General features: G+C 52.6%; 1 long non-coding RNA gene across 1 annotated transcript in view; it reads right to left on the bottom strand.

Annotated features, from left to right (window-relative positions):
- Nucleotides 1–850: 850 nt before the first annotated feature.
- The window catches only part of LOC102019697, a 22332-nt gene continuing 3592 nt past the window's right edge, over nt 851–19590 (bottom strand). The window contains exon 3 of the long non-coding RNA XR_001230949.1: nt 851–1957. This is a non-coding gene — a long non-coding RNA (uncharacterized LOC102019697). The remainder of the gene's footprint in view (nt 1958–19590) is intronic.

Here is a 19590-nt window from a genome sequence, read left to right as displayed (position 1 = left end):
TCGGGCACCAGGAGCCCAGCAGCTCCTTCCCCAAGCAGCCCCAAGTTCCCTTTGTTAAGGAACACCGTGGTCCACCCTCCCACTCCCAGCTCTGGGTCACTGTTCCAGCGAGGGGAGTATCAGCCATATGGCTCTGAACAAGTCAATCTACCTGTCTGAACTTGTTGCCTCCAGGAAAACAAACATGATGTATAAAAATCAAAACATGCACCCAAAGATCGGTAAGTGAACGTTCAAAACAACTTTATTTATAACAGCCAACATCTAGAAACAGCTCAAATACACATCATCTGGTAAGTGGCTGAGCAAACCAATGCACATCCACATGATGCAGTCCTCCCCAGGAAGCGTGCACCGATGCACGTCACAAGGATGAGTCCCAAAAACACGCTGAGAAGAAACCAAACACAGACAGCTCACTGTGTGATCATCTTCATAGGAAATCCTAGAAAGGCAAAAGCAGATTTCTAGAAAAGCAGGTCAGTGGTTGTCTGAGGGTGGAGGGACTGACCATCAAGGGAGCTGAGGGAACTTTTGGGAAGAAAAAGTACTGGTCCACATCTGACTGTGGTGATAGTTACAAAGGTGCATTGCACATTCGACAAAACTTTCAACGGGTATGCTTAAAGGGCGTGGATTCCATTGCATGTGAAGTACTTCTCAATAAAGCTGACTTTAAAAAAAAGTAAGACCACAGAAAAACACTTCCTACATTAGAAGGCTCTCTATGATAGAAACCCAATTTTGCCTGGTTTTAAAGGAAAGAAAAAGCTTTTTGGGGGGGTGCCTTTTTGAGACAGGGTCTCGCTATGAGTTCTAGCTGGCCTTGAGCTCACTTAGTAGCCCAGGCTGGCCTCAAACTCGTTACGATCCTCCTGCCTCAGCCTCCCAAGTGCTGGGATTACAGGCGTGCGTCACCACGCTCGGCTAGACAAAACTAAAAAGCACTGGCTCACATAATCAGGACAGTCCCGGGGCAGAGTTGGCTTCCGGCACGGCTGGATTCAGGAACTTCCTGGGCAGCAAGGGACAAGTCTGGACGGCACACTCTGTCCATCTTAGTTCTCGTTCCTCTTTGTTGGCTTCACCCTCAAGTGGGTAACAGATTGGCCATCAGCAGCACCAAGCTTATACCCTGTGGACTTAGCAACTCCCACAGCAAGAGAAAGCTCTTTCCCCACGGTTGCTGCAGAAGTCCCTGGGGGAGTTCCCGGAGCCTGTGTGCAGGCCTGGATCAGATGTCTGCTTCTAAAGCTAGTGGATAGAGCTGGCCCCATCTGAACCCCAGGGATCCAGGGTGGGGGAAAGCAGTATCATCAGAACAATGGGCCATCCCATTTCCCATATCCAGACAACTCTGGAAGAGCCATGTTACCAGGGATGGATCCCACCTCACTCAAGCCCAAGGCTGCTTTTCTGTGATGTCACAGGCTCTGCTGTTAAACATGAGAGTCAAAACAAAGCGAGCACCAATTGCTTTACTGTTGATCAAACCAAGCAGAAAGGCCTTCCTGCTGGGGCTGGGCGTCTCTACCCCACAGCAGCTGGCAGGGGACAGAGGCACTCTGCAGGAGTTACTGTGGCCCAGGATCAGTAGGAGCCTTGGAACTACTGGGTCTGCACTTAGAGAACAAGCCCTACACCTGGCCTGGGAAGGAAAGGGTGCCTCCCTGGGCCCTGGGCTTTAATGCCCTGGACCTGGGCTTTAGTGCCCTGGGAAATCCAGAGCAAAGAGGCAAGGGCTGCAGGCTCTACTACCTAGAACCACCGTCCCAACAGAAGCCAGCCAGGTGGGAGGCCAGAAGACTGTCAGGAAAAGTCACTCTTGTAGAACCAAGGACAGAAGGCACCATCCGCCACGTTGAGAGCCAAATGTGGCCTCCTGGGCAGTGTCACAACTGCCGTCCAGTGAGGGTCTTCCTGGGCCGAGCAGCAGCCTTCTGTGCCCAACGCACTCCTGGAAAGGAAGGGAGAGGGAGCAACAGCTTCTTAGCCATACACAAAATGAGCCAGAAAGCACTCACTCCTACAGGAAACGCTGCAGCCCATCAAACACTCAGGCCTGCGCTAAGGTCCTAAGTGACTGCATTTGACCAGACTCCATGCCCAAGGCTCTCGTCCAAGCCATGTCTAGCAGCTAGGCTGTTCTGAGCTAGGGTTTGTTTTCTTTCTTTTCATTCATTCACCCTCCCCCCAGTAGTGGGAACTGAACCCAGGGCCTTTGCACTGAGCAGCATCCATATCATTCCCATCCTTTTTTTTGTTTTCTTTTGTTTTCCGGTACCGAGAATTGAACTCACGACCTCATGCTTGCCAGGCAGGCGCTGTGCCCCTGAGCTAAATCCTCAGCCCCTCTCATCCTTTTTTTGAGACAGAGTCTGGCTAAGTCACCCAGGCTGGACTCCAACTTGTGATCCTCCTGCTTCAGCCTCCCAGAGTGCTGGGATTACAGGTGTGTGCCACCATGCCCAGAGCTAGGGTCTCCTGACTCAGGTAACCCACAGCATCTGACAGTGATCTCCCAAACTCAGTCCCTCGGGAGCGTGGGCAAGAAAGGCACACACCCACGCCCCGCTTCCCATGGAAATGCTCGGCCCATCTGCCTGGATAATCATCCTGCTTTCTGGGAAGCAGGTTTCCAAGAGTGTGCACTCTACCGAAGCAAGCTGGGTGGGGAAGACTGACAGCTGGGCTAAGGAGGGAACCGGCCCGCGCCAAGCAAGGAAGGAACAGCCAAGGACTCGAGGCCCTTCCTTCAAAAGGAAGCCTGGCCCAGAGCCCGGGGGCTGCAGGAAAAGGGTGCCCCTCGGCTCCCATCTCCACGGGTGGGGCACAGCTGATCACTTCCTGGAGCCAACAGCGCACCCACCATCAGCTCCCGGCACTGGCAGCCGGCCCAGCCAGCCCGCAGGCCAGGCTTCCTGGTAGGAAGGAAGGAAGGTGAGAATCTAGCGGAGTCCTGGGCACCCCCAACAGGGCTTCTGCCTCCTAGGACACTGACAAACAAGCCCCACACAGCGCTGTGGTCCTTCTTGGGCACCTCTGAGCAGGAAAGTGGCAGACACACATCTTGCCACTGGCACCCAACAGCTAGGCAATCCAGGCCACGCCTCTGGAGTGTTTGTTGAGCCCATTCCTCATCTGTAAAATGGGGTAACTCCTGGTACCAGTGCTACAGACTGAGTGGGCAGCTATGGATCCAGGCTGGTGGGGGTTACTTAGCCTGGGGAGACTAAGGGAAGATGACTCACACTGCTGGGGGACAGACAGACACCTCCTCCAGAGACAGTAGCCCCCCCCCCCCAGGGCTGGGATGACCAAGTGCTGCTTATTATTAAGCCTTGTGATAGGTTTCTTACATGTGCTAATTATGAACACTACTAATGCTGCTGAAACACCACTGATCTTGGAGGTCAGAGCTACAGATCTGAATCCCAGCTCTGCTATACCCCAGCTCTAGGACCGTGACTAAGTCCCCCGCTCATCCCCTTAGCCTGTTCTCCGTCTGAAAGCAGGATCAAAGATGACTGGGCAGCACACAAAATAACGGAAGTGAAATCCTGCCGAATGCAAATGGCCACCTCCTCAATGGGGCTTCGCAGGCAGAGCTGGGGGGAGCCTTCCATTACCACCTGTGGCCCAGAGGTTCTGCGCCGGCCGCTTAACAGAATCACCAAGGAAAACAACAAAAAACGAAACCCAAGATATCCACCCTCAGGGTCCTCTCAACACCCCTTCCCTGGCAATTCAGACCCAGGTGGGCTTAGGCAGAGCCCCGACATTGGCTTTTTAACACTCCCCAAGTGATGCTGGGGTGCAACGGGGGTCAAGAAGCACTTCAGAAGCCCACCTGGCCACCTGCACTTCTCGGGTCCAACTCTCTCCAGCAAGATCTTCCTGGCTGGAGGCTGGCAGGGGCCGCACAACCCCCACACTGGTAAAAAGAAGCTAGTCTCCCACGGGCACAGAGCCGCGGCTCATGTGCACCAGGGTCTGTCTCTTGTAGAAGTGCCAATTTCCTACCTGGGGTGTGGGGAGGGTGCATGCAGAAAGGACATATTTCATTAGCAGGCAGTATCTCTAGCTATGGACATTTATAGGCCTTTTTCATCCTTTTGGAGAACAGCATTTGAAAGCAATTCAATTTTCAATTTTTTAAATGAAGATAACTCTTTTGTAATTGGGAAAAATGCAATCACTTTTACTTCTAATGTGTTGCCTTTTTAAGACAAAACTGAGGTACTGTCTTTTGCAAATGTTTTGGGGCAAAGGAGGAGGAACACATACGGGATTGAGAAGGTATGGGGGATGGAAGGGCAGGGCAAGGGGCCCGGGAGGGGCGGGTGGGTGGTCTGAAGTTGGCGGTGCTAGCACAGCTGCTCAGGGCTGAAGGGATGGTTGTACCACCCTTGCCCACTGAAGGTGTGGGATTCTGTCTGGGAGCCTCACCCATATTTTACCAAGGGGAGCTAAATGCCATCCATGTTTAAACTTCACCTTGGAGGTGGACTTTCTCCTAAGCAGGATGCAACTAAGGGTCCTAGGCAAACCCAGTCCCTGGCACAGCTGGTGTTCAGCACGGTACCAGCAGGACAGGCCCTGGAGCTAGGGCTAGGCTGGCAGGAAGGAAGGTCTTAAAGGTCAGGGCCCTGCAAACGCCCGTGCCCCTCCCCAGACCATCTTGGAGGGCGACGGGAGCTTTCCAGATGGCTGCTGGTGGGGAGGGGGCTCAGAATTGTTCCCAGGATGAATTTCCACGCAGACACAGGGCAGACCCAGTGCCGCGTGTCCCTCTGTGTACCTGTCTGTCCGCCTGTGGGCAAGCCACTCGATTCTGTTGCTTTGAGACTTGGTGACATCTTTTTGCATCGGTGGTGTAAGACGGGTACATCACAAAGGGGTTCCTGTTTTAAAAGATTATTTCTGCTTCCTGACAGGGGAGCCCTCCACAGATAAAGCACTGGCTCAATCAAAGTATCTGCGGGGGCGGGGCTGGAAGGGTGGCGGTGCCTGCTGAGAATAGAAGGAACCCATGAAGTCAAAGAGGGATAGAGAACATCCTGCCAAGAAAAAGCATGCCCCAGGGTCACAGCAGAGAAGGAAAGACCCTGAATCACTGCCACCCTGTTTTTTGAAGACAGTCAGGTCACTGGGTCTCAAAGAGTAGACTCAGAGGCCCCTTCTATTTTAAAAAACAATGCTCAAGTTCCTGCCAGGTGCCTTCTCCCCTCCTGCCCTGACTTCTCAGGAAAGGGGGAAGGGCATCCCGCCCAGCCCACCACAGTTGCTTTAAGGTAAGCATGATCTTCCTGGGCACTGCCTAGGCAGCTGGGTTCTTACCAACCTTATCTGGACAAGAAACCGAAACCCTCCATGCTCCCCTGAGCTCACCCCGCACAGGAACGCCCTGATGCCCTGCACCCCGCCGCCTCACAGCCCCTCAGAGAAGCTGAAAAGAGGTGCATGCCAAATCAACATCCCGGCAAACCAGCTGTTTCAGCGATCAGCGAGTCCCCTTCCGGTCTCATTTTGGGGGCTATTTTCCAACCTGACCCCAGGAAGCCCCTTCTGTCCCACAGGGGCTAGGGATGGGTCAGCGGCTACCGAAGCTGCCCGATGCACACTGCAAGAACAATAAGGATTTTTAGGGGCATTATGACTGAGTTAGAAAACACAGCTGCCCCTGAAAGTCCCTCATTTTTCTTGCTGTCCTTGAACAGTCTCCAGGTGAGTCGGCAGTCATCTACTGGCCCGGGGCGCCCAGGTGGAGGTGGCATCCCCTCACCCGACCCTGCCTGCACCCACCCCCCGAGCTCTGTGACGGTGGTGTGGCTGCAGGGTCCCCGAGCAGCACGATTCTTGGCACCCCAGGAATAATCGGCCTTTGCTCCCCCCGAGAGCCCACTCAGAGTGCAGCGTCTTCCGCGCACAGGAAGCCAAGGACTGGGAGAGGGTGCAGTGAGAGCTGGGAGAAAGGCCATGACGCAGCTCTGTCTTCACAGGTGGGCCGCGGAGGCCAAGGTCTCAGGCCTGATGCAGCATGAGGACAAAAGAGGCCAGGCCTGCTTCCGCGGGACGAAGACGCAGTCCAGGCTGTGCCTCCACTGTCCCCAGTCCCTCTGGCAGAATGTACAAGTGTGGGGGTCCTGGAGAACAGGCGCCTGGCCCTGGTCCCATTTTTTGCCAGCAGTTACAGCTTGGGTTATTCCGTAAGCAGGTCCTTGAAGAAGCTCAATTCCCACGGCCCTGTCTCCCATTTCAAAGGAGAGACAAAGAGGAAAAGAGGGCACATCAGCCCTGTCACAGAACCCAAAGGGCCTATTCCTGAAAGTCTGATGGTCACTGGCTCTCCATTCCTAGAGGAAGGCAGGCAACTCCAACTCCCGAGACACAGCCTGGACCCCAGGGCAGCCCCCTGTTCTCTACCGCATCCCTTCCACGGACGGGCAGGAGCTTCTCTGGGTGCCTGAGTGGGAAAGCAGCTCCACCCCAAGCCTTTCCACCAAAACAGCCCACAGTGTGCAACCAGTCTGGAGGGTTCTGGAACGTACCAGGTAGTTTTCAGGTTCCAATTAACAAGCTGGCCGGGTGTGGCAGTGCATGCCTGTCATCCCAGCACTCAGGAGGCTGAGGCAGGAGGACTGTTGCGAGTTCGAGGCCAGCCTGGGCTACAAAGTGAACTCAAGGCCAGCTTGAACTGCACAGCAAGACCCTGTCTCAAAAAGACCAAAAAAATAAAAATAAAAAAAAATTAACAAGCTGACAGGCTCTGCCGTAAGTGCAGGTTCTAAGAAACAAAGATGGCCACGGCCAGAAAGCCACCAAGAAGATAGAAGGCAAGAGGCCAGTGACCAACTTTTATTTGGGGGGGTGGGGGTTAAAAAACTTTTTTTTTGAAAGCTTCCAGAATCAGGGCTTTGTTTAGCATCCTTCTGAAAGGGATACTCTCCTGCCCCAGGCCTGGGAGAGTCTTCAGAACAGTGAAGGGTCAACTCCCAGCAGCCCCGGGACACAGAGAGAAGGCCCAGCAGGCCCTCTCCACAGATCCCAGCCTTTCACAGACGCCACCCAGGACAGGGAACCTGTCTGCTAAAGCCAGGCCACTCCACTTGGGGCCCCGGCAAGGCCGAAATCTGCTCCCCTAGGCTTCCAGGAGCCTGTCCCGCCCAGCCTGGCACTGCACCCATGCCACAGCAGCCTGGCCAGGGCCCCTGCTGGCTGTGCAAACCCTCAGCCTCTCGGGACACGTGGGGCCTGTGGTGGTGAAGAGCACAGCCCCACGGATGACAGTAGGCCTGGGGCCGCCGGGGGCTCACTTGTCGTGCAAGCTTGGGTAAGCTGCTTTGCTGCCAGCCAGGCCGCAGGCTTTCACAGCTGTAAAACGGGTAACACACTGGACTTCGTAGGGTGACGTGAACAGGGAAGGAAAGAGCGTGTCCAAAGTGCTTGGTGGTTCCCAACGAGTGTGCCCTCCTCAATGCCAAGGGCAGAGCTGGGCCATGGGGAGGAGACCGCAGACCTCTGAGGACAGTGCTGCGCTACAAGTGTGCTTCGCGGGCCCCTCCCTCCTCAGACTGGGGAAGCGCCTGGTACCTCACTGTCCCATAGGACCTGTCACCTCACCTGGAGCCTTCTGCCTTCACCAGGATCACAGCCACGTGCTCCACCAGCAAAACAAAGCGCACAAGATCCCCACACACTAGGATCTGAGTCACCTGCTGAGACGCAGTCCCCAAGCTCCTCCAAGCCACCCAAAGCCACTCTGCTGCTGCCTGGTGTTTCCTCGCCCCATGCAGTGCCACACGGAAAGGCCCAACGCTCTAATGACTGGCTAAGGGCCCGCAAGCTTGGGCAGGAGGTGTCACTACTGTGCCTGGTGAGATTCGGGTCTGGCTGTTGCACCAGGCAGCTGACAGGACCGAGTTCATCTGTGTAAGGGGCTCAGAAGTGTGGCTGTCCTGGTGCCACATGGCCAGTCAAGACCAGCCACCACCCCCCCTCCCCGCTTTGGGCTCCCGCACGCTACCCACCTTTTCTGGGCGACCTTCCTTGATTCCACTCCCGATCTGAGTGACACTCCTTTTCCCTACTCCACTGTCCCAACACACATCACACTGTGTGTGTCACATTCTCCCAAACTTACTGGTCCATCCACCAGAGCATCGTCCTGGGACCACCCGTGTGACCAACGTGTCATTATTAACAACGGTGATTCCGCGCCCTCACGACCCTGGAATCTGCAATGGCAACAGGCTCTTGTGGCTCTCAGGGACACCAGGTTCCAGCATCCCTGCTTTGGGCCGTCTTATTACCATGGTTCAGGAAATACTTGGTCCAGGTGCTCAAAAACAAAGAGGCAGGGTCAGGAGGACTGCCCTTGGCCGCTGTCAGAGGATCCTGATATGCTGGGTATATGGAGGGGGCCCTTCCCAGCTTGGCTTTGGCAGAACTAACTCATCACCAAACACACCAGTCTGCCCCGAGTCTGCATCTACCTGCCTGTGCTGGCCACAGGCGACCAAAGTGTGCCCCTTCTTTGGGGGGCTGAGGAGCCAGCAGGGCCCACCAGGGAGTGCAGAGGACGCTCCACTTGAACTTGGGAGTCCCTAAAATAGCCAGTAACCCACAGAACTATGACAGAAGGAAAAAAAAAAAGGCCAGTGAGGCATTAGCCCTTGTTTGGAATTTGCTCTAGAAAGAAAACTATGCATCCGCCCCACCCTGGCTGGCGAGGAAGGTGGTCCTGGCAAAAAGCACCAGTCCCAAAACGTCTGAGGGGAAACCCCTCCTACAGAAAGAGGCTGCTGAGGCAGGAGCTGGACAAGAGGAGGGTCTGGCCAGGCTCACAGGTCAGGGGCCAAACGTCTGCAGCATCCCACCCTCCTTCTACCCTGGCCAGCCTGCTACAGGTCAGCCCACTGTGGAGGTGGGGTCAGAGGCCTTGGCTGGATTTCTGCCTCGGCTGCAGTGGAAACTCTTGCTGGCCTCACTGGCCTGGCCCACCCTTGCTGGACATTCTGAGCTGGAATGAACAAAGCCAGGAGACCTGAAACTCATCCATCAGAGCTGCTACATTTACGATAACCAATCTCCTGCTGCCAGAAATTCTTTTGGTAAGAACACTTGGTCTGCTCAGACTCCCTGCCCCCGCCCCACCAAACTCTCCGGAGACTGGGCTTCCCTGGCAGCTGCTTTGCCTGGCTCAAAGCTGGTGGCCAGGAGGACATGGGGGCTTGGCTCAGCCCCCAAAGCTCATGCTCAGATGGAGGCCGGTGTGTACCTCTGCAATGCTGGATCTGGGCCCAAGTGCATCTGTCCACACCAATACACACCCCTGCTGTAGGGGGCGGCGCCTTCCTTTCTTCTATGTCCCTGACCATCCAGAGGACCCCAGGCAAAAGTGGTTCCTGACAGGAGAGGTACCACTTTTACCTCCTTAGACATGACACCACTGGGGAAGGAAACAAACAGAGCAGGCAGCAGGCAACGGTGCTGCGGTATGGGGAAGAGAGTCTACATTCAAGGATGCATTTATCCCTTAGACAAGGAGCAGGCAAGCTAGCCAATAGGCCAAATTCAGCCTGCCACTTGTTTTTATAAAGTTTTATTAGAACACAGGTGCACTCATTCAGTGATGTATTATCTATGGCTGCTTTCAGGCTATAATAACAAAAAACAGATGTTCCTCAACTTACAATGGGGTTATGTCCTGCTAAGCCCACCATTAAGTTAAACATGCGTATTTACTATCCCCACCTCCCGAAAGTCCCCGCTCAGCAATACAGTATGGCAGCTGTTTCCCTGCCTGACCGCAGGTCTGACTTGATAGCTGCACCTAATTGTTGCCGCCAGCACTGTGAGAATTACACTGTGGGCTGCTGGCCCGGGGAAAGAGCAGCATTCTACATATGGCTTCTCTGAAATGTGTTATTGTTTTTGCACATTTTGTAAAGCTGAAAAAGCGTAAGTTATGGCCAGGCGTGGTGGTGCATGCCTGTAATCCCACTACTCGGGAGACTGAGGCAGGAGGATCGCTCCAAGTTCGAGGCCAGCCTGGGCTACAAAGTGAGCTCAGGCCAGCCTGAACTGCATAGCAGGACCCTGCCTCAAAAAGACAAAAAAAAAAGTATAAGTTGAACCATCATATAAGTCAGGGATCATCTCTAGCTGCAAGAGAAACATGGCTCTCATGATGTAAAATATTTACTGTTTGGGCCTAGACAGAAAAAGCATGCTGCCCCTACCAAGTACTGAGCTAAGTTCAGGACAGGAGAGGGAGCAAAACCTGTTGCACTTCTAAGGACTGGTGAAGGAGGGACCCCAGGGATCTCAGGGGCTGCCCCGTCACCTGCCCCGGTTTGGTGGAACTGTCTGGGCCACTCACCCACTGCAGGCTGGACTCTCCTTCAGCCCATGGGCTGCTCCTACAGCTGAAGGAAACACTGGCCCCAAGAAGCTGGACTCTACAATCTCTGAGCACACACTGTTGTCACCTTAATTAAATGAATGCCACTACAGGCCATGATCGCTTACTCCCGACCTTCAGGCCAGATGTGCTTCAGAATTCCGGTTTCAGGAAGGGAATGCAGTGCCCCAGCAGGGCAGCAGCCATAATCAAACACATTAATATCTCTGCAGTGAAACCATGAATATTCACACTCCCCAGGATAAATATAGACTGTAATAGTCTCAGGTCAGCTTGGGCCAGGTTTTTCCACAAATTTACTTACAAAAACAACTCTTGCTTTTTGGAATTTTTTGAAGTTCAGAATTTGGGATAAAGGGCAGTGGGCCTCCATCAGCAACAATTATAAAGGACAACCTCTGGATCTCAACTTGGGTCTCAACTTCACGCTCCTGGCTGTGGTTGGACATCACCCCGGTCCCAGGCAGAGGGCCCTCGCTGCCACTGGGCACAAAAAAAAACACTCACAGACACACTGTAAAATACACAGCGAATGAATCCACACTGCCAGAATTTTGCTTCTCCTCTAAAGAAAAATGGAGAAAGTAGCTTTTAACGCTAACTGTTGTCTGCCCGCCTCATTATCAGGAGCAGAGAGATGCCAACATTAAATGAATAGTTTATTCCACCTCTTTACTCAGGACAAGGACAATAAACTGTCTTCTGGTCACTGTGGCTGCCCGGTGGGCAGGCATGTTGGCTTCTTAGAGAGCAGGTGAGTCGGTGAGAGCCAAAATGTCACAAGTCCATTATTTTTCTCCCTTGTGTACTGCCTCAGAGCCTCCCTGTGGCCAGAGTTCCATTTGGAAATCTAAAATAATTTATCTCATCACAAATTCCTAACAGCTAATTAGAAAAAAAAAATGTACTAATTGGATAATCTGGTTTCGGATGTTCTAATTATACTCCTTTGGTGGGGGGAAGTAAAAATATACATATACATAGAATGTATTCACACTTCTTCCAGAAAGTGTAAAATATCCAGAAAGCCATATATAAGGTTAAAAAAATCTTATAGTAGTGATACTGCAAGAATGCTTTAACACACTATCCATACACAGAGGACCTATCCCCTATAAAACACAGTTCTTCTGCATGAAAGGGTATCTGAAAAGATATTGAATTCACACCTCCCATTAGATGTTCTGGAATTAAGGGCATTTCCCCCTTTTTAGTGCAACATAGCGGGCCAAGGATGTAGCTTAGTGGCACAGTGCCTGCCTGGCAAGCACAAGGTCCTGAGTTCGATTCCTGGTAAAAAAAAATTTTTTTTAAATAAAAAAATTAATGCAACATAGTCGTAAGCATTCTGAAAGGTCATACCCTCTGTTTCTTAATCAAACACTCCTCCGAATGACTACCAGAAATTTCCTCATCGTCTGAGATTGCTAAACCCTAAATTGGGAAAGAAGTTCTTGACTCCACTGCTGGTTTCTACCTCGCCCCAGCACTGGGCAGAATTCTGGGAGCAATCTGACTCCATGATTACAAAACGCTTTTAGCCCGCCTGAGGGCAGGTCCTGGGGCAAGGTGACAAGAGGGGACAGCACTGTGCACCAGTCTGCACAGGGCAGTGCCCCAGACACTGCACCCTTCCAAACACCGAATGCCAGGAAGAAACGTCCCGTCACTTGTCCACAGAGACCTGGCACACGCTCCCAATAATCCTAAAGCTGCCAGTGTTCTGTAGGGCTGCCCCTCACAGGGAGGGGACAGGAGGCAGAGCACTGCCACCTGCAAACACCACCAACTGCAGCCTGGCCGTCCAGGTGGAGATCCCCTAGGGTGCTTTGATTCTGGACAAAATAGACACAACGCCCTCTCTGGCATTTTCTCTGGTCCTCTGCAGGACACACACTACAACCTGACAAATACGGCCAGGCCCAGACCAGAGGAACCACACTAAGTGTCCACCGCCTGGGCAGAGGACACAGGACTACATGGAGCACCAGCAACTGCCACTGCCAGGGACCAGTCACGTTTCACTTTCTGGGTTTTATTCCCTGGATCACTCCTCACCCGGAAGGGAGAAAGCATCCTTTAAATGCCAGGACAGAAAAAATCCTCAACAATGTTCCCTGTCATTTTCTTTTTTCCTTTTTCTTTTCCTGAAGACACAGTTTTTCTCTGAAAAGCGGGTAACAGGCTTTGCTGAAAACCCCAAGTACGTAACTTCAGTCCCCTGGGCCGCGCAGCTCTAATATGATTACACATCTAAATGCAATAAACGGGGCAAAGTGGTATTATTTTTCTGGGAAAAACCAACATCATAAAAGGGTCTTTATTGAATCAAGGGCCCGTGAACTGTTCTTTTGCCTAATTATGGCTCCCAAGTGAGCGAAGCCGGGTTTCCAGGCAGGACTCCTCACAATCCTCTGGCCCAAAGAGTAATGGGATATTTGTCACAACTTGTCTAATTACAATGAAATCCACCAAGAGGACGAAAAGGAGACTGCCAAGACAGGTTGGCAGCAGCCCCCGCCCCACTGGGGCTACTCTTATTCTCAGAGCTGCCCCTGCTCCATGTCTACGTCGCTTACATTCAAAGTCAGGGTCCTGGACCCTGTCCCTTTCCAGGTCAAAACTAAAGTGGTTTCCCAGCATCCTAGCACTCCTCCCTCTAAGACCATCTCTCCAGAAAAAAAACTCATTGTCGAAATGTGATCTTCTGCCAGACGTTTTAACATTCAGCAGTGTGGCCAGTATTCATGTGCACCGTGCACTCAGACCTGAGCGAACATGAGCGTTTGCTGTCACCGGACAAGGGAAGACTGTGAGCGTGTGCATGTGGGTATGTCTTAGGACCGGGGAGGGGTCACCCTCCATACCAGCCTGCTGGGAACAAGCCATCTGCTTGACTTTCCCAGATATGCAAGGGTCTCACCAGGCATGCTGGACACTTAACATCTTACTTACACTCAAATTCTAAATCCAACTACGGGTTTAGTCACCCTCAAACTTCCAAGAGCAGATACACTTTCTTTTCTTTTCTTTTTTTTTTTCTTGTCTTTTTGAAACAGGGTCTTGCAATGCAGTTCAGGCTGGCCTTGAGCTCACTTTGCAGCCCAGGCTGGTCTCAAACGTGAAACAATCCTCCTGTCTCAGCCTCCTGAATGCTGGGATTACAGGCGTGCGCCACCACATCCGGCCACATGTTCTTTTTAAAAATGTGTCCCACTCCCATGTTCTTAAGCCCCCAGCAAGCTCTACAGGCTGGGATTCGGGAGGATCCTCACACTGACCTGGACCCCCACAGTGGTTGCAGGAACCACCACTTCTAGCCCACTTTCCTGCATCCCCTCCTGAGCTGTATTAGGCAAGTCTCCCTGAAGAAGCAGGAGTCACCTCTACCTTGGCAAGGACTGGCCTTTCTTCTAGTGTTTTCTCCCCAGACATCCAGCCAGCAAGCAGAACGCCAGCCCCAGATCATCTTGACTGAACCTAAGGTTTGGTCATTGGTTCCACAGACCCCAAACTAAACTCTGGTGTCACTTGGGGACAGTCAACATGTACCAGCCCCCACCGTGCCAGGCACTTCATACTTCACTCCTGCAGTCTTCATAATCCCTGGGAAAGTAGGCTCATATTATGAGATACAGAAACTGAGTATGGGCCCAACCCAGCTAATCTCCAGGACAGCCAGACTCCCAAGTCCAACGTTGATGCCCTTTCTCCAGTCCTGTCTTAAACAGGAAAGCAGCCGAGTATGGCGGTGCAGACCGGTAATTGCAGCACCTGAGAGGCTGAGGCAGGAGGATTGCAGCAAGTTCAAAGCCAGCCTGGGCTACTTAGTGAGTTCAAGGCAAGCCTGGACTATATTGTGAGACCCTATCTCAAAAAAAGCAAACCAAAACCAAACCAAACAAAACAAGAAAGCATTGTCTGTCTTTAGGAGTCCTCCTGGATAGCCAGGTGCTGTTCTCGAATAAGCCCAATGCAGTTTCAGTGTTTTCAGAAGCCTAGGAGAGGAGGTCTACCTTACGTGTGGGGCAGATGGAGGATTATTTCCAACACGTTTGCTTGGGATTCTAGAATTTAAGCCTTCATCACCAAGAAGGAGCCCCCAGGGCAGAAATCCAATGAGAGGACGCAAGCTAGCTTCCCGAGAATGCACCACAAAGTCTTCCAGTAAGATGTGAGTTTCGCAGTGGCAGTGAGCCCCTCCCACACTCCAAACCACAGCCCAGGTTCTACCCACGCCCTCCTCTATGTATCAGCTCCACCTCCTGGCTCGGACTCTCAGAGCACTGTTGAGGCTCCAGAGGAGTACAGTTTATTCAGCCCAATCACCCACGGGAGAGAGGGGTGCTCTCAGGCCCGGGGTGGCAGAGCTGACACTAAAAACAATTCCTCCCACCCGGCACCTTCCTCTCCAATTCTCCTGGGCAGCAAACAGAAAGAGCAATTTCAAAATTCCCCAGACAGTGCCAAAGGGAGGAGGCAGCATGCTCACTGGGTGAGAAGTCACCTGCTGTATAAGCTCTGCCCCCGTCCAGGGACAGTCAGGGCTACTTAAGACTCAAGCACTGAAAATATGATAGTCGATCCCCATCTCCCATGTAAAATTCTAAATAAAAATATCACTGTGACATAACAAAGGACAAGTCCCCTAAAATTCTGAGTTTTCCCATCTGATGATGATTCTCAGCATGTTTTTTGGAACATCTTTTTTTTCTTCTCCCTCTTGCTTTGTCCCGATAGCGTGCTGAGCTTGCCCAGTGGGTGCCAGCGAGCGAGCAAGCCCGCAGCGGCTGCGGTGGTTCAAATGCCTTTCCTGGGATCGTTCATGAAACGTGCTCAGCGTCAAGCGGAGGAGCCTTTGGGCTTTCCAGGCTGGCTGCATTGCATAGCAGATGTGCAAGGGAGCCACATCTGCAAGGCAGGGTTCTTTTAAGGACTGCTGGCTAATCCAGACCCATCCACCTCCCGGACTACAGCTCAGGCTCGCTGGCTCCAAATCTGGAAGGGCTGCATCCCAAAGGCGGGGGCCCTGTTCCTGCTGCCCCAAAGGCCAGCTGTGAGATCCTAGAAGCCCATGCATCTAGCTCCTCAGGATTTCAGTCTCAGCTACAAAATGAGGCCTCCCAATACTGCTCACACACTTGAAGGACTGGGGTAAAAGCCACAGCGGTCAGTGAGGAACCCAGCCTACCTTTACCCAGAGGTATCACCCCACCCTCTTCCTGCCCCCGTCCCTGGCACAGAGATGACAGACAATAAAAACTAAAAGGGACATCACCCTGCCTTCTGATTATGCAGCTATTGCACGCGGTGGGTTAAATAACTTTCCCAAAGCCATATGCTCGCAAACTATAGAATCAACCTGAGACTGTGCCAGAGCCACAAGCCTGAGACCTCCATCACTCCACACCAAGCAACAGGCCGTACCCACGCAGCTTCTAAAGAAAAGAGTCCAGGAATATACATTTTCTCATAAAAGCTTTGCCACACCCTTATGAGGTAGGTCTCATAACCCTTATTTCACAAGGGAAGAAACTGGGACACAGGCAGGTCACTGGTAAAGGCCACCCAGCTGGCAGTGGAGTCAGCACTGGAGCCGCAATACACCTTCGTGGCCTTCGCTGGGCTGCTTCCAAAGAAAGACTCTTCTTGGAAACCAAAATGATCCTTCCCTTCAGAGACAATTCTCTTTCAGGGACATCAGAGATAAAAGCACTGCGCTTTTGTGCAGAAGAACTCAGACTGCCCAAATATTTACCAGCCCGCACAGAGAGCCGCAAACCAGCCTGGCAGGGGAATCAATTCCACAAAGGAGCAAGGGCCAAGCCGTTGCTAGACGAAGTGGAGGATCAAATCCTCACCACCCAGGACAGTTCAGACAGTTCAGCTTTGGGCAGGGACACTGAAGGAGACCCAGTGAAGAAGCAGCTCTGAGGCCCAGCAGGGGTGGCCACACTGAGACCCAGGAGGCATTTATTTAAGTACACACCAGGACTTCCAAAGTTGCTAGGATTAGGGGTAGAGAGGGGAAGACCACTTCTCTCAATATATCCTTTGTCGTTCCTATCCTGCTGGGCAAAAATTGATCTCTATAATCTTTAATAGGTGGGAGTTTTATTTAAAAGAAAAGCTAGAGAGGGAAGTTAATTATTCACCAGGTTGCAATTTACTTAAGAGTTGAGGGAATGTGAATTTCCTCCCAGTAGGCAGAAGCTGGAGTCCAGTGTGGGTCTCCCTGGGGGTCTGGCTAAAATCTTTCCCCTCCCACCAGCTTTCCACCTTGCATTTAGCTGCTTCCTGAAGAAGGCTCTGGGGCAAACAAACGTGACAGTCCAGCTACTTTCCTACCCATCTTTGGAGGACCAGGGGCGGGGTGGGGCAGGAAGGAGACATTTGTTGCAAGACACTGAGAATTCAAAAGGGACAGCAAAATCAAAGCTCTCAACTAAAACACAAATCCTAAACCAAGCCACTTCGGTCAAAGCAAGAGTTAGCTTCTGGAGGCCAGCTCACCCCACTGCCTAACTGATTCAATCACATTTTGCAAAGAAAAAAAAAAAAAAAAAATCCAAGAAAAACTGGGCGGGGTGATGCAAGCCTATAATCTCAGCACTTGGGAAGCTGAGGCATTGAAGGATCACTGCGAATTCGAGGCCAGCCTGGGCTACATAGTGAGTTCAAGGTCAGCTTGGACTATGTAGTGAGACCCTGTCTCAAAAAAAAAAAAACAAATGACAGCTGGGTGTGGTGGTGCACGCCTCTAATCCCTGCATGCCTCTAATCCCAGCACTTGGGAGGCTGAGGCAGGAGGACCAATGCAAGTTTGAGACCAGCCTGAGCTACAAAGTGAGCTCAAGGCCAAATGGAACTGCACAGGGAGACCCTGTCTCAAAAAAAGCCTAAAAAAAAAAAAAAAAATCCAGGAAAGAAAACCCTAATCACTCACTTCCCTCAAAGAGATGCAGTATCACAGCCATTTCTAAAAGTCCCTAAAGCCCTAGCCAGCCACAGATGGAACAAAAAATGACCCAGAGAACTACAGGTCACTAAAACCAGGCCAGAGGTGCTACCCTCTCCTGTCTGCCTCACTCCTGGCATCTTCGGTCCTGGGGTCCCTACGCCTGTGCCCCAGGGTGGGTATAAAAGCACCCCGCTTGGCAAGCTTTTCTTCTCTAGCCCACTCCTGTGCGTATTTTATGACCACGAACTATTCTGGAGATTTCCATTTCATTTACTTTCGATACTTTCTCCCGGGGTTGGGAGAAGAGTTAGTTCAAAGGGAGAACTTTGTTTTTCCAACCTGATTCAGTCCCTCACAAAGACAGCACTTTTAATTAGGGGCAAGGCCTCCAGTTAGAATTCCCCCCAAGTCCACTCCCAGATGACAGTCTCAAAATTCAGAATTTGTCAGGAATCTCTGAAATCTACCCCACAGTCAAAGAAGCTTGTTTCTCCCATAATTCTGGCATCTGCATATTCCACTAACCAGAGCCTAGAGGACAGTGCTTGCAGGGCCAAGAGCAGCCAACAGCTGAGCTCCCAGGTCCGATCCTGCCTCAGTGACCCCAAAGCTCTCCTCACTCCCCTCTATACCTGTTCCCAACACAGAGAACGGTCGCATGGACATAATTCCCACAAGGATTTCTCTGTAGGCAGCAAACAGAGGTCACGGAGCCTGGGGGAAAATGCCTCTTTTAGGTTTTTGTTTTTTGAGGCTGGGTCTCACTATGTAGTGCAAGCTGACTGGCCTTGAACTCGCTTGTGTAAACCCAGGCTGGCCTCATACTCAGTGATTCTCCTGCCTCAGCCTCCCAAATGTTGGGATTATAGGCGTGCACCACCACACCCAGCAGATAATGCCTCTTTTATGGGTCTTTGCACGATTTCCCAAGAGGTGAGCAAACCTGGCCAAGCTAGTTTCTCCATTTTTCTCCTCCATGCTTCCAGAAAGCTCTCCTGTTTCCCAATGCCAAGAAGAAGGGGGCCAGAGGTGCCCTATTTTGTCAACTTGCCCTTCACACAATTCAAGCCTCCTCACTGCATGTCCTTAAATGTTTTTACAAGGCTTCCCCTGACAAGAAGACCAAAACACAACACAAAAGGATAAAAAGTCCCAGTATAAGTCAACTTCAGGTTTCAGGCGTTGGTGGGGATTTTTCTTTGGGGCAGGGAGTAGAATCAAACTTATTTTGAGGAATCCAGTTTAAGGAAGAATTTCACCATAAAACTTCAAGAGTGTTGGCATGGGACACCAATGTTGCACGTGTCAGGAAACAAAAGATCAGCCGGTGGGAGACACATCCGCAAAGATGCATCTTTAACGATTTGGTTTTGGGGGAGGGTCGGAGGCTTCCCACTCCACAGGGGCTAAAGCCCACGTCCAATCCGACCTCTTCCGAGGCAGGTCTAGAAATCAGGCTGGTCCTCCCCACCCCCCAGTGCAAGGTTGCCACCCTGGAAAGCACGAAAGCCAGGCCACGGTGGGCGGGCTGGGCTCGGCCATCCGGGACAGCGGCTGTCTGTCTCTCCCCTCACCCCAGGTCGCCCCAGCGAGGTCCACCTCCACCGGGAGAGCACAGCCCCCAGGTAAAGCGCGCCTCACACGTCCGAGCACACTGCCGTTTCTCCTGCAAAGCGCGGGGTCCTCGAATCGGCGCAGTCTGCGGTGCGCGCGGCTTGCAACCTTTCCTCCAGTCTGGGCAAGGGCCCGAGCGCACGCCCCGAGGGCTGAGCCCCGGAGGAAGCCAGGCTGGGGCAAGCAAAGCGGAGGAGACGCCGGTCCTGGGGGCCGAGGACTGGGACTTTGTAGGCCAGTTGAACCGACACCCTCATCTCGCCCGCAAAGACCCAGCCCTCAGCTCCCGTCCGCCTCGGAGTTCGGGGTGCGCTGCATCCCCGACGGGCTTCCTCGGGGCTGGGTCAGGCCGCCTGCTCTTTGCACCGTGCTCTGCTCCCCCAAGCAGCGTGCCCCAGAGGGTCACCTGCGCCGCCCGATCTCGGCCGGCGGCGGGCCCTCAAGCTTCCAGGCCACCCGGCCGCCCGGCGCAGGCCGAAGGACAGCGCGGTGGGGGAGGTGCGGGCCCGAGCCTGCCCACCGCGTCCCCGCCGGGCGCACGAGTTACGTGTCGAGAAACTTCACCGCGCTCCCGCGCCGCGCCGCCGCG

Source organism: Chinchilla lanigera, unplaced genomic scaffold (assembly GCF_000276665.1).
Source record: "Chinchilla lanigera isolate Chin_1 unplaced genomic scaffold, ChiLan1.0 scaffold00080, whole genome shotgun sequence".
Taxonomy (NCBI): domain Eukaryota; kingdom Metazoa; phylum Chordata; class Mammalia; order Rodentia; family Chinchillidae; genus Chinchilla; species Chinchilla lanigera.
This window is presented reverse-complemented; position numbering and strand designations above follow the sequence as displayed.